Raw genomic sequence first — 15,505 nt, forward strand, 5'->3', positions numbered from 1 at the left:
TTACAGTTTTCTCACAGTCCACGATTCACTTCCATACAATTTTGTGTTATGTACTCATTTTCTCAGAAATTTCTTCCTTGAATTAAGGCCTAGTGGACTTCTTTTATCGAGGAAAGCCCCCTTTGCTTGTTCTGTTCTGTTTCTTATACCTTCCTTGTTTCGTCCTTCAAGCGTTATTTTGTTTCCCCAACTTTGATATCAAGTTTTTCACTACTATTCTTTCAGTTTATCCTCATTACTTTAGTCTTTCTTAAGTTTACTCCCAATACATATTCTGTGCTCAATTGGTTGCTCATTTCACTCGTCAGGTCCTGTAATTCTTTCACACCTTCACTGAGGATAGCAATGTTACCGGCGAATCTTATCACTGATATCATTTCATTCAGAATATTAGTCTCACTCCTCAATCTCTGTTTTTTTCCGTCATTTCTCCTTCGACGTTCAGGTTGGAGAGTAGGGAGCAAAGACCGCATCCCTGTCTTAACATCCTTTTTAATCCATGTAGTTCTTTCTTGGTCTTCCATTCTTATCTCTCCCTCTTGCGTCTTGTACGTAGTGTAAATTACCCGTCTTCGCCTACACCTTATATCTATTTTTCTGCTTATTAATCCATGAAGGAGAGTAGCTGTATCCTGTGAAATAATTCGTACTACGCAGACAGCTTCGAAATCCAGCTGTATTTTGGCGATTTGAAGATTATCACTGCATCGGCGTGAGAGAATGATTCATTTACCTAATCATATTAAATGGATAAAATATAAATATACATATAACAATAATAGTACGCTATAGAAAACATAGATTGGCTTCATCCAAAAATTAAACGACTCAAGATTATAAAATAAGCTGATGAAAGTTGATGCTGAAGAATTTATTTATCCTCCACAATTACCCTTCCTCAATTACAATACAAACCAGATATACTGGAGAACAATAAAGAAAATGAAACAGATAAATTAATAATGATAGCCTACAGCAAAGTAAACAATAAATTATCAGTGCTTCCACATCTACAAAGATGGCTCATTAATGGAAAAAGAAGGAAATGTTGGCGAAGGAGTACACAGTAAAATTTTCTCTTTCTTCCAAACTTTAGGACCACAGTGTTCAAATTTTGAACTTGAAGTTGAAACTGTAAGTACTGCGATAAATTCATCAAATAACATGTCACACACATTCGACAAAGCAGCCATGTTTCGTGATTCCAGAGCAGCAATATCAGCAGTTATCAGCACAGAAGATCGAAAACTCCTTCAGGTTAAAGAAGTTTAAGAAGTAATTAAATCTCTACAACAAAGGAACAAGACAACTATAATTCAGTGGGTACCATCTCTCTGCGGCTTTGACTGTTATGAAAAAGCAGACTTTCTAGCCAAAAAGAGCACAAAAACTAAACGGTCTGGAAAACTAACACATTGGATTCTGCAGTGAAACTAACTATTAACTACATATATCAAGGAGAATTAAAACGATCCAACAAAATTTCATGCGAGGGGAAGGTTCGGAAAAATTTGGACGCCTCAGCAGTAGCAATATTCCGCTTAGCTACTGTACATGGCTGTTTGGCTGCTCAGCTGCATAAGATCATCCTGCCGCCTCCAGAACGTGTTCTGCGTCAGAAGATTCGTTCGATCATCACCAATAAACATTTAGAAAGTACAGAATTAAGTGATTGTAATTTAGGTTTAATAACTTTGTCCTGGGAAGCAAGAAGGCAAATGGCGATAGGTCAAGTGCCAGAACACTGAAATTATAATAAAAATAGTAACAGCCTTTCAAAATAAAACAGGCGTACGACAAGTTGACGGCCTATCCCCAATTCTTTTTAATAGTGTGTTAGAGAAAACAGTGAGAATTTTGAACGAAAAACTTATTGAACTCAACATTTCTCCGGTAATGTTAGGAAGAGGAAGCAAAAAGATGGAAATCAACTGTCTTGCATTTGCAGATGATTTTTCTATACTTTCCGTAAATGCGGTGTCTGCTGCAAAACGAATAAATCTCCCGGCAGAAATAGCCGGCAGAACTGGTTTAAGAATTTCTCTAGAAAAAAAAATCTTTAGCAAACATTAAGGATGCTCCAAGATTCCTGAAAACAGATTTGGTCAAATAGAGAGGGTAAAACAGTTCAAATATCTAGGGGAGATAATCCAAGAAAATGCTTTGCAAAAATCTGCAATAGAGGAAAGGTTGCATAAAATGGAATGAGCGTATGGTATCACCAAAGAACTGTATAATAAAAAGTGCCTATCCACAAATGCAAAAATGAGGCATTACAGCACAATAGTGAAGCCAGAACGCCTATATGCAAGCGAATGACTGGCATTAAACTATATTTTGGATAAATTAGAAGTACTAGAAAGGCGAATTATAAGAAAAATATTAGGACCACAAAACACAGCACAAGGTTGGAAATTACGAAATAATGTTGAAATATACCAAATTACAGAAAATTTTTCAAACATAATGAGGAAAAGAAGACTAATGTTTTTTTGAGCATTTATTTCGAATGCAAGACAGTAGATTAACTAATAAGATTTTCAAATATTTGTGTGGTAAGAAGTCCACAAAAAGCTGGGTCAACGACGTGAAACAGGTTTTAGAAATAAACAATATAAAAAGATTAAATGGTTCAAATGGCTCTGAGCACTATGGGACTTAACTTCTGAGGTCATCCGTCCCCTAGAACTACTTAAACCTAACTCACCTAAGGACATCACACACATCCATGCCCGATGCAGGATTCGAACCTGCGACCGTAGCGGACGCGCAGTTCCAGACTGAAGCGCCTAGAACCGCTCGGCCACTCCGGCCGGCCTATAAAAATATTAGATATGAACAACAAAGAAGCCTTTCGGGAGAAAGTATTGAAAATGGAAGGATTCCAAGACTGTTGCAAAGTGGTTTGAAGACAGAAAGAAGAAACATAGTGAACAGATGAAAACATACTGGAAGAAAAGAAACGAACAAAGAATGAAGAACTTAAATCGGAACATGGACCTCAGATGACCTATTTGCAGTAAAATAATAATAATAATAATAATAATAATAATAATAATAATAATAATAATAATTTTTTGGGATGTAAGATATAGGCTGCTACATTCTATCAATAATAACTGCTAATTCATTAACTTTAACCATTCACTGGTGAGCAAAGCAAAACTTAAACACGAAAGCAGCTTTCGCATGATATGTCACTACCAAGTAACATATCTCGATGAAACTTGGAGCACACATGGAAAGAACTGCTGCAGTATAGTACAGAAGGTGTCTGAAAAAATATGCAATACGAGGAACAGAAATTACACTTTTATTCAAAGACAGTAATTGCATTTTTTCTTAGTAGGTTGTGTGATCACCACAGACGGTATTCCACGTTCTGCAACGTGCTCCCATGCTATTAACAAGATTGACAACTGCTCGATGGTTGTTGGTAGTGTGGACGTACTGCGGCAGACCGTCACCAACACGTGGTCGATGGGACTGAAGTCGGAAGAACGGGAAGGCCAGTTCATTCGCCGAATACCCTTCCGTTCCAAGGGCATCCTACCTCAGCCGTTCGATGCCGTCGCACATTGTCATCCATAAAAATGTAGTCAGCACCTAATGCATGTCTGAAAAGACGCGCATGGGGAAGGAGTACAAGTGTCACAATAGCGTTCACCGGTAAGCGTACCGTGTTCAGAGATTTGGAGACCAGTGCGCCCATGCAACATTATGCCTCCCTACAGCGTAATGCGCCCAAATACGTCGTCGAACATGATCGTTGTGGTGGCCCATATGCTATGTCGTGGGGAGCCGTAATTTTACATCCCTCTCTCCAAATCTTTGAATACGATACACTCACTGATAGACAATGTGACACTGTATTTCTTTCCGATTTGCGGCTTCGCAGGTGTACATTCGACCCTGACTTCATTTTTATGGAAGACCGCATCGAACTACGCATGTGGAGGACCTCTTAGAAAGAGAGGATATTCAGCGAATGGACTAGCCTGCGTTGGGAAGACGTACTGCAGTATGTCCACATGCGCCAACAGTTGTCAACGGAACTGGAAGAGGAATGAAGCGATCTACCACACGAACTTCTTACCAGCCTTGTGGGAAGAATGAGAGAACGTCGCACAGCTTGCACTGTCACCCGTGAAGATCACACACCTTCTAAGAACCAAGTCCCACCATATTAATTTCCAGGGGGCCACCATAAATCACCATGACTTCAGGGTAATTGTTGCCTGTTCGTCTCACTGCGTATTTCTTTCAGTTCCCGTCTGTGCTACACTGTATCAGTTCTTTCAATGTACGAAGTGCGACAATAAAGTAATGAGACTGACTGTCCTTGCAAGATGTGGCAACGCTACGGGCTTGCGTAGGCACAATATCTTTGACCTTGGTCTATAAGCTCTTCTAGTCCAAGCGGCACATTGATCCAACTGCTCAGTCGTGAGTTGTGCTGTAATAAGTTAACACGTGTTTGTGTCTCTCGTCACGGAAATGGAACCGCATAATATTGTGCAACGGTCTGCCATTTCTTTTTGTGTTAAATTGGGTGAAAACGCGACGACATCTTACGGTAAGCTTCAGAAGGCTTTTGGAGAGGAGGTTATGTCAAGAGTTCAAGTTTTTCGTTGGTATAAAATGTTTAGTGAAGGCAGAACGAATATTGAAGATGAAGACCGCAGTGGACGACCATCAACCACACGGACCGATGTCAACTGGGCCAGTGTACGTGAACTCTAACGATCTGATCGAAGATTATCCGTGAAAAAGATTGCAGAAGAACTGAACATCAATTGAGAAACGGTTCGTCTAATAATAACTGAAGATCTTGGTATAAGAAAGATTTGTGCAACCATGGCCCCCAAAAATCTCACACCACCACAGCGAGAAACACGAAAAAATATGGCAGCCGATCTGTTAGAGCAAACGGAAATCAATCCAGAATTGTTGAGCCGTGTTATCACTGGTGATGAAAGTTGGTTTTTTCAGTACGATCCAGAGACAAAACGCCAAAGTTCGCAACGGTGCTCACCCAGACCAAAAAAAAAAAAAGATCGCATGTCAAAGTCAAAAGTAAAATGCACGTTTGTGTGCTTCTTTGATTCCAAGGGAACTGTTCATAAAGAGTGGGTGCCTTCTGGACAAACAGTTAACCAATATTACTGCAAAGAAATTTTAGAAAGACTTCGTAAGAGAGTTCTTCGTGTCCATGCCAACATTGCTGATAATTGGATTCTGCGTCACGCTAATGCGCCATCCCATACTGCTCTGTCAGTACAGCAATTTTTAACCTCAAAACAAATTCCAGTACTACCTCAGCCACCTTATTCACCAGATATCGCTCCGTACGACTTTTTTTCTATTTCCAAGAGTCAAAACGGCGGTCAAGGTACACCATTTTCAAACACAAGATGTCCAAAAAGCTGTGACAAGGATCTTGGAGAATATTAAAGAAGATGAGTTCCAGAAATGTTACCATCAATGGCAGGAGCGCTGGAAAAATTGTCTGCAATCAGAAGGGAACTACTTTGAAGGAGACAACAATAAACATGACTAAAACGGTAAGCAACATTTTTTTTCACATCAGTCACATTACTTTATTGTCGCACCTCGCATGGTCAGCATTTATATAGCTATGTTAGTCTGCAGTGAAACTTGACGCGGAAGTCACTCTCGTCCTTCAGTATTGCACACATGTGTACTCAACAGAAATCAACAACACATTTCTAGAGACTGTGCTCTCATCATCTGGCTTTTAACCCTCAAAATAGACTGTTCAAACGGTAAAACTCCTAAAAACAATTCATAAGCGCCATGCAGGAGATAGAATGATAGAAAACACACTGGACCTTTTACTAAGTATTATTTAAGTGACAGAATGCTACCAGATGTTATTGATATTTCGCCGGCGGTAGGCTGGCGCAGACAGGACTTTCGGCGCACCTCGCTTCGAGAAGCGAGCGGAAGGTTCGTCGTTTCGCGCGTCGGGCAGAGAGAGGGCAGAGCCATGGCGCCTGCCCTGTCCGCCAATAAAGCCGGACGCGAGAGCAGGTCCTTCCGCCACTCTGCCGCTCTCCGGCCAAACATAAAAACGGGGCGCTCCCTCCACCACTTTGCGTGTTATCAACTTTCATATTCCGGTCGTAAAAAAGGCGTCCCTTCTCCGATAAACGTGCATATTTTCTCTTGCATATATTTAGAGTTATAGCCTTCACTTCTGTTTTCCGTAAACGACCGGTTCCTGCACTAACAAAAAAAAAAAAAAAAGAAATAAGTTTCAGTGCAGTGGAGAGAGTCGACGGCGCTTCAGTTTGTGGCAGAAATCTCGTCGCGCAATCGCGGACTGCCCAACAAATATTCCCTTGTGGAAACATCTTACAGTCTGAAAATTTGCCGCCGGCCTCAGTGGCCGAGCGGTTCTAGACGCTACAGTCTGGAACCGCGCGACCGCTACGGTCGCAGGTTCGAATCTTGCCTCGGGCATGGATGTGTGTGATGTCCTTAGGTTAGTTAGGTTTCAGTAGTTCTAAGTTATAGGGTTCAAATGGTTCAAATGGCTCTGAGCACTATGGGACTTAACAGCTGTGGTCATCAGTCCCCTAGAACTTAGAACTACTTAAACCTAACTAACCTAAGGACATCACACACATCCATGCCCGAGGCAGGATTCGAACCTGTGACCGTAGCGGTCGTGCGGTTCCCTGAGTCAACAGATGGGGACGTTTGCAAGACAACAACCATCTCCATGAACAGTTCGACGACGTTTGCAGCAACATGGACTATCAGCGCGCAGACCATGGCTGCGGTTACCCTTGACGCTGCATCACAGACAGGAGTGCCTGCGATGGTGTACTCAACGACGAACCTGGGTGCACGAATGCCCGGCCGCGGTGGTCATACGGTTCTAGGCGCTCAGTCCGGAACTGCGCGGCTGTTACGGTCGCAGGTTCGAATCCTGCCTCGGGCATGGATGTGCGTGATGTCCTTAGGTTAGTTAGGTTTAAGTAGTTCTAAGTTCTAGGGGACTGATGACCACAGATGTTAAGTCCCATAGTGCTCAGAGCCATTCGAACCATTTTTTTGCACGAATGCCAAAACGTCATTTTTTCGGATGAATCCAGGTTCTGTTTACAGCATCATGATGGTCGCATCAGTGTTTGGCGACATCGCGGTGAACTCACATTGGAAGCGTGTATTCGACATCGCCATACTGGGGTATCACCCGGTGTGATGGCATGGGCTGCCATTGGTTACACGTCTCGGTCACCTCTTGTTCGCATTGACGACACTTTGAACAGTGGACGTTACATTTCAGATGTGTTACGACCCGTGGCTCTACCCTTCATTCGATCCCTGCGAAACCCTACATTTCGGCAGGATAATGCACGACCGCATGTTGCAGGTCCTGTACGGGCCTTTCTGGATACAGAAAATGTTCAACTGCTGCCCTGGTCAGCACATTCTGCAGATCTCTCACCAATTGAAAACGTCTGGTCAATGGTGGCCGAGCAACTGTTCGTCACAATACGCCAGTCATTACTCTTGATGAAGTGTGGTATCGTGTTGAAGTTGCATGGGCAGCTGTACCTGCACACGCCATCCAAGCTCTGTTTGACTCAACGCCCAGGCGTATGAAGGCCGTTATTACGGCCAGAGGTGGTTGTTCTGGGTACTGATTTCTCAGGATATATGCACCCAAATTGCGTGAAAATGTAATGACATGTCAGTTCTAGTATAATATATTTATCCAATGAATACCCGTTTATGATCTGCATTTCTTCTTGGTGTAGCAATTTTAATGGCCAGTAGTGTAGAAAGGTCATTCCAAGCTGAGTGTTGTATTATCTAATGCCCCTATTTGTTTCGCCGAGTTGCACACCATTCACGACAGCCAGAAAGCCAGTGACCGACGTCAGGTGGAGTGACTAACACCCTGCAGTCTGCATACAGCCGTTGGGGAGTACGGTCGTTGAGTCGGGTCATCGGCACTGTACGAGGCGTGTCCACAGCCGCTGGGGATGAGGTTGGCACGTCCCAGACCGCTCAGCGTGCAAGGCGCGGCCGTAACGAGGCTAGGGCCGCCGTAAATGCAGATTCCTTAGTGCAGAGTCATGGACTTTAACTGCATTGGACTGGAATAGCTCTTACTGCGCAGATCGCTTTGATGCCGTGACGGAGGTATCTGGTGTCGTAACAGAGGGGGCAGAATATATTTTCTTGCCATTTGCGGGTGGAATAGAAAACAGTGCATCATCAACTAATTGCTCACCGGAAAAGGACGAGGATGCATGCCGCATCTGTTGCTTTTGGACGTTTCCTACATCGAGTCTCCCTGAATAAAGATCTGACGGTATGCACCAAACTGATGATGTGTCGAGCAGCTGTTGTTTAGACCCTGCTCTATAGTTGCGAAACCTGGACACTGTATCGCCGTGATCTTAAGAAACTGGAACGCTTCAACCAACAGAAGGTTCCATACATTATGAACATCACATCGGATGATTTCGCATCAGGCACTGCTGTTCTCGAGAAGGCAAAGGTGCACAGTATAGTTGCCACCGTCATTGGTCACCAACTCAGAAAGTTTGGGCATGTCCAGCGGAAGAGAAACAGCAGACTCCTCGACAAATTTTGTAGAGTGAAGTGAGCACAGGTAAAAGGCCCCGTGGTGCTCCTCGGAGGCGTTAAAAGGACCAATTCAAGAAGAAGCTAAAAAGTCTAAACATTGAACGAAATAACTGGTGCTGCGCAGCAGAAGATCCTAAACGTTCGCCCACAGCTACTTCATCTACTGAGCAGGAACGCCAGAGGCAGGAAAATGTGAAACTTTAGAGATCCAAACTTCGCCTGATCCAGTCACGCTCTCCACCCTCTATTATGTGTAATGTATGTGGCCGCATGTTTCATGTCAGGATTGGTCTGCTAAGCTATCATATGCATCTCCGTACAAGAAGTGCAATGCAATAATGGAAACGCAGGAGAGAAATGAAAACTCGGATACGATCGAACCATCCATTTGGCATGTAGAGCTAGGCTATTATGATGATAAGCGTTCCAAATGACTGGAACAATCCGCACTTGTTCCCAATTTCAAGACGCGTCGTTGAACACAGGCCCAAAACTGCACGCCTATATCCCTGACGTCAGAATTTTGGAATACGTATAATATTCGGATATTTTGAGATTTCTGTGGAGCGACAACCCCCACTATAGGAAAGCTGGCATTCGTGTGGCACGCGCTCAGAGCGGGAAGACACGTGTTGCTGCACTTGTACGACGACGGTCGACACTCCGTTGGCCGCTTCGCTCGCCGTATGTCATCCGGAAGCTCCACACTTGTTAGCGGCCTCTCGACAGGCATCAGACTGCTCGCAGACACCCGCAGAAGGGCGAGCGGAAGGCAGGCGTCAAAGTGGTCCGGACTCGGCGCACGAATTCCGGGCGATCGTGTGCGGCGGTCCGGAGCGGGCGAGGGAACAGGGCGCTTAAACTGCCGCCGCCATGTCTTCATTAGGCCCTCTCGTTTCCTCGGCTCGCCCGTCCCCATCCCCGCCAACCCCCTTACAGGCGGCAGTGTTTATCTCCAAGTTTCTTGCCGGCGGAGCAGACTAAACTTTTTGCCGCCGTTCTGTCGCCCGATGACGGTGGAGGAATGGGGGTTGCGCCGGCGACGCGGTCGGAGTTTCGGAGCTGGTCTGGTCTGGGGGGTAGGGTGGGGTGGGGCCCGCTAGCTGGCTGCGTTGCCGCCATATGCCGCTCCGACAGGCTGGCGCCTACGCGTTTCCCCAAACTGTCTGCCCAAGCCGCAGCACTTGCTGCTTCCTGCCAGCCGCGGGTCTCTTTTCAGCCTCCTGCTGACTCTGTAAAGGGTAAAACTGCCACTTACTGACAAGGAATGCCTTAAGTGCGAAGTCGCAAGTTTAGTCTTCAGTAAGGCTCATTTGTAAGTGTTGTGTCAACACCTATGATAGGAAAAATATTAGCTGCTTATGGCTCACCATGTGCCTCAGGAGGGCGAGAGAAAATGAGTGTCGTGGAGGTACAGATATCAACCTTCTATGAGATGTGTGTATTACGCTTCGTAACATGGAGATCGTCGACATTCAAGAAATGTTCAAAACAAATCATTAACACCGAATGAAAAATGGCTCGCCACAGTGATCACAAAGGTTCGCAACATCAAGATCGAAGGCGAACTCCTTGGGAGTTACAAACCGCGTGTGACGTTCAGCTAATATCCACTCTTGACGAGTGTATACATAGTGTAACGGGTTGATGAGAACTGACGGAATGTGATGGCGTGCAACCGAAAGCGAAACAGTCTGTCGTGGGGCTTATCGTGAAACTGACTATCCTTTAAGGCGTAGCTGCAAATAGTGCGATAATACATTTTATAGGCACGGAAAAAACAAACATTCAGAGGCTAAGTTTTTCCCGTTGTTCCAAGTCGTATGAACTGCAATATCACACACTTTTCAGGAGGGATAGTTGGCTCTAAAGCAGTGCGTTTTTCATGCGGAGACCAGAAATCAAGCGAAAGCAAGTTTTTGCCGGCCGGAGTGGCCGTGCGGTTCTAGGCGCTACAGTCTGGAACCGAGCGACCGCTTCGGTCGCAGGTTCGAATCCTGCCTCGGGGATGGACGTGTGTGATGTCCTTCGGTTAGTTAGGTTTAATTAGTTCTAAGTTCTAGGCGACTGATGACCTCAGAAGTTTAGTCGCATAGTGCTCAGAGCCATTTGAAACAAATTTTTTGACAAGCTAAAAGCAATGCTCATATGATAGTTGCATTTATCTTCCGTCTATTTACTTGCAGTGACGTAAATATTCCCTACTGCCCTAATGCAAGATAGTGCACACGAAAAAGAACGTAGGGAGCAAAGCACCTACAACTTCTCGCAGTGCAATAAATAACTTTCTAGCCAGTTTACCATTTAGATTGGTTCAAATGGCTCTGAGCACTATGGGACTTAACAGCTATGGTCATCAGTCCCCTAGAACTTAGAACTACTTAAACCTAACTAAGCTAAGGACATCACACAACACCCAGCCATCACGAGGCAGAGAAAATCCCTGACCCCGCCGGGAATCGAACCCGGGCGTGGGAAGCGAGAACGCTACCGCACGTTACCATTTAGATTAATAGTCGGCATAATTGTACACGAATATGTTAAGGCATTGATGTTAGTTGGTCTTGATACAACTCTATTGGTACCTCTAATTTCCTGGGTTCCTTTCATATTCATTTCCTCTTCAAACATCGATTGGTCGAAGTTGAAAATAAATTCCTTACTGGAAGATGGGATAAGTTTATTTATCTCACTTATAAATTATCTGAACTATTCCCGCAATTTGCTGTGCATCGTCAATTGCTGTTTGAAATTTCGTTACCTTACGTCTCCCAATTCTGTAGCACTGCTTGCCTCGAAATCACTATAACGTGCATGACGTAGCAGGACGCTATCTTACGCATCGAGCATCCTTGAAATGCGCAAATGTCAATTTTGTAACAAGTACACCATGGCCTCCCTTGAAAATTCGTGGTTTTTCTTACGCGCTACACGATCATACTTCTGCGGAATTATTCGAATCTGTTCGTAATTGTTATTTTACTATGCTGCGGATGATCTCCCGTGTACGTAATTACGTTTAGTACCCGCTCCTTGGACAACGATTGTCCTTGACTACGTTTCACTGGAGACGGGACTTGTGGTTCCTTGTCCGACAAGTATGATGAACTACATGGCTCGGCACTTGCTCCAGTACCACTTTCAGTTATTAAGCACTTACCGTCATCATTATACTCCCCATGTACATTGTCCCCGCAGTCGAGCGTACACATCGCACATTCTACTGGCTAATCTGGAAAAAACGCTATTATCTAATCTGCCACTTATTTCTCACTGCGAAATTCCTTAGGTTCGTTTCTGACGAAATGTCAACTTCCGCAACTACTATGGACACAATGCAATGTTTGCTTTTTATATCTTTGCCACTGATTTTCTTTGCATCAATACCACTAGCGCTGTAGTACTGTTGTGATCTACTCGTCGACTTAGCATTTCAGTTACGCTCCAGCGTCATGCTGTGCTCACCACTGGATACCTCCAGTCCCGCCCCCTGTTGCCACTAGCAGCCAATATTGTCGCTGCGTGGTATACAATACGTGTGGCGTCGAATCCTGTAAACGACATCGGCCTTCTGTGACCTCACACTCAAGGGGTTCCTTGTGAATGAGTAAACCTCGCAACACACACTACAGCGGAAAATGAAAAATCAACATACTGAAGCTATGCTCTCTGAAACTGATCTTTATTCCTACATTGTACACTTTGCACGCTGCATATGATTAGAAACACACAGCCCTGCACCTATGGGCAAATTGCTTTGGTAAACAATTTCAGTATCTTTGTAATGTATCATTTGTGAATCTAAGGGGTTTAGTATTGGAAAGAACAGTTCTCCTATTGGTTAGTAATGCCATATTTATTTGAGTCTAATCTGGCAGAGGGCCGCGACTTCATGACATAAGCGTGGGAGTCAGCGAACCAAGAGTGTGTGGATCTGTTGGGTTGTCCGCTATCTCCCCCCCCCCTCGCCCCCCTCTCCCGCCCGCATTCAACCTGCTTTTTTCACCAGTTCTCTACATCTACATTTATACTCAGCAATCCACTCTGTCTCTTTTCCCCTTTCCTTATTCCAGTCGCGAAACGTACGCAAGAAGAACTATTGTTTAGAAGCCTCTGTACGAGCTCAAAACTCCCATATTTTATCTTCGAGGTCTTTTCGCATGGCGTAAGTAGGAGGAGCCAATATATCTGTTGACTCTTCTGTGAACCAAACCGTGAAGCAGAACGCCTTCTTTGCAGCGTCTGCCTTTGGCATTGGCTGAGCATCTCCGGGACACTTCAGCGCTTACTAAATGAACCTGTAGCGAAACGCGCTGCTGTTCTTTGGCTCCTTTCTACTTCCTCTATCAGTACTAACTGTTACGACTCCCAGACTGACAAACAATATACAAGAGTACTGATGGAACGAGGGTTTTGTAAGCTATCTCCTCAGTGGATAGACTACACTTTTTGAGGATTTTCTTACGCAAATAAAAGCTTTGCAGTCGTGTGAGGAAGTTAAAATTCAGCTCAAGTAGGTACCTTCAATCATGTCTTGTGAAATCGGATGAACCTTTCACAAACGCCCTGTATATCACATATATAACACTATCTTTACGATTACAAGTTAGTCAGAAAACTTAAAAAACAATTATAACAGTCTAAGCGCTAGGTAAATCACTTAAGCAATTCTGAAAGCGACTCGACAATTTTTAATAATATTACTACATATTTAAACGATGTTTTTACGTGTTGTGTGTTGCCGTTCCAGAAACAATATTTTCATCAAAACGCTTTACAGATTTAACCTAAATTTAATCTCTCAAATCCGATGTTTGATCTGTTCAGCACGTGCAGTAATTAGCCCTAGCGCAGGAGGGAAAATTATGTATGTACGCATGTTGTGTATTCCTGTTACTACAACTATTCTTTGTTAGAAAGCGCGATCTGTGTTGAGCGTGATAAGTGAAACTGCAATTTTCTTCGAGCTGCATTATTTCCTCTGTGTCTCAAAATGTCTCTAGTGATAAATGGTAAAGCGATATCATTCAAAAAGGCATACATAACAATTTAACTAAAGAAGATCAGTGAATCGGTAACATGTATTTCTGTGTACCTTGTAAATAGCGCGATGTATGACGTTCGGAAATAGGAAAGAAAATTTCAAGATTTGGTTGAGCAAATGGCCTTAACTTTTCGTAGTTGAGGTTCAGTCTCCGTATAACTCTTCAAGAAACGGTAAATGCGGAAGTTTCAAATGGTTCAAATGGCTCTGAGCACTATGGGACTTAACATCTGAGGTCATTAATCCCCTAGAACTTAGAACTACTTAAACCTGACTAACCTAAGGACATCACACACATCCATACCCGAGGCAGGATTCGAACTTGCGACCGTAGCAGCCGCGCGGTTCAGGACTGAAGTGCCTAGAACCGCTCGGCCACCACGGCCGGCTAATGCGGAAGGACATAAATACATTTTAGAGCTTTGTGTGCTGCAAAGAGGAGCTGTTCTCAGACGGTGGTTGCTTGTACCAGAATGACAATGCACCCTGTCATAAAGCAGCATCGGCTAGGTAATGGTTTGTTGGCAATAACATTTCTGAAATGGACTGGCCTGCCCAGAGTTCCAACATGGATCCAGAGAAAAACCTTTGGGATGAGTTAGAACGTCGACTTCTCTTCTGACCTCAGCATCCAATATCACTACCTTCTCTGATTTCGGATCTTGAGGAAGAATGGGCTGCCATTCCTCCACAGAGATTCAGACACGTCACTGAAAGTGTCCCCAACAGACTTCAAGGGTTCATAAATGCAAAGGGCGAACACAACCCATGTTAGTGCCCACAAACAGGTGTCCAGATATGAGATTTTCACTCTGCAGATGAGTGTGCGTTGATATGAAACTGCCTGGCAGATTAAAACTGTGTGCCGGACCGAGACTCGAACTCGGGACCTTTGCCTTTCGCGGGCAAGTGCTCTACCAACTGAGCTACCCAAGCACGACTCACGCCCCGTCCTCACAGCTTTACTTCTGCCAGTACCTCGTCTCCTACCTTCCAAACTTTACAGAAGCTCTCCTGCGAACCTTGCCAGGAAGTTTCATATCAGCGCACACTCCGCTGCAGAGTGAAAATCTCATTCTGAAAACATCCCCCAGGGTGTGACTAAGCCATGTCTCCGCAGTATCCTTTCTTTCAGGAGTGCTAGTTCTGCAAGGTTCGCAGGAGAGCTTCTGTAAAGTTTGGAAGGAAGAGACGAGGTTTTGGCAGAAGCAAAGCTGTGAGGACGGGGCGTGAGTAATGCTAGGGTAGCTCAGTTGGTAGAGCACTTGCCCGCGAAAGGCAGAGGTTCCCGAGTTCGAGTCTCGGCCCGGCACACAGTTTTAATCTGCCAGGAAGTTTCAGGTGTCCAGATACTTTTTATCTGGTAGTGTATATTCGGAATCTTTAAGAAATGCGTTGCATCTCTACAGCGCTTTGGAGTAGTGCGAAGTTTAACCCTGTGTCACAGATCAAAGCGAGGCTGGTGACTTATTTAAGAGCATGGCAGCGCGAAGATCCCCCAATAAACGTTAACGATTACATCTGCTGAGCTGTAATTCGCATAATTTGGTTTGCGCGACGTAAGCCAGCGAGAGCGCGTAGATTCTGGCGGCGGTCGCGATTGGGACTTCGCGTGACGCCTCGGAAACTCCGAATAAGAAACGCAAGGAACGCTTCGTGCTTGCTCGGCGCGCTGGGAGATGTAGTCGCAGGCAGGAACAGGCGGTACAGATGTGAGGAAGGGCAGGGCACGGCAGGGCAAGCCCTCCAGCCCTCACGCCTGGCCGCGAACTCGAGGAGACGGCTGCGGCTTATCGCGGGCACCGCATCTCGCCTGCGCTCTCTCCGCGC

The sequence above is a fragment of the Schistocerca nitens genome, chromosome 9 (assembly GCF_023898315.1).
Source record: "Schistocerca nitens isolate TAMUIC-IGC-003100 chromosome 9, iqSchNite1.1, whole genome shotgun sequence".
NCBI classification, from domain to species: domain Eukaryota; kingdom Metazoa; phylum Arthropoda; class Insecta; order Orthoptera; family Acrididae; genus Schistocerca; species Schistocerca nitens.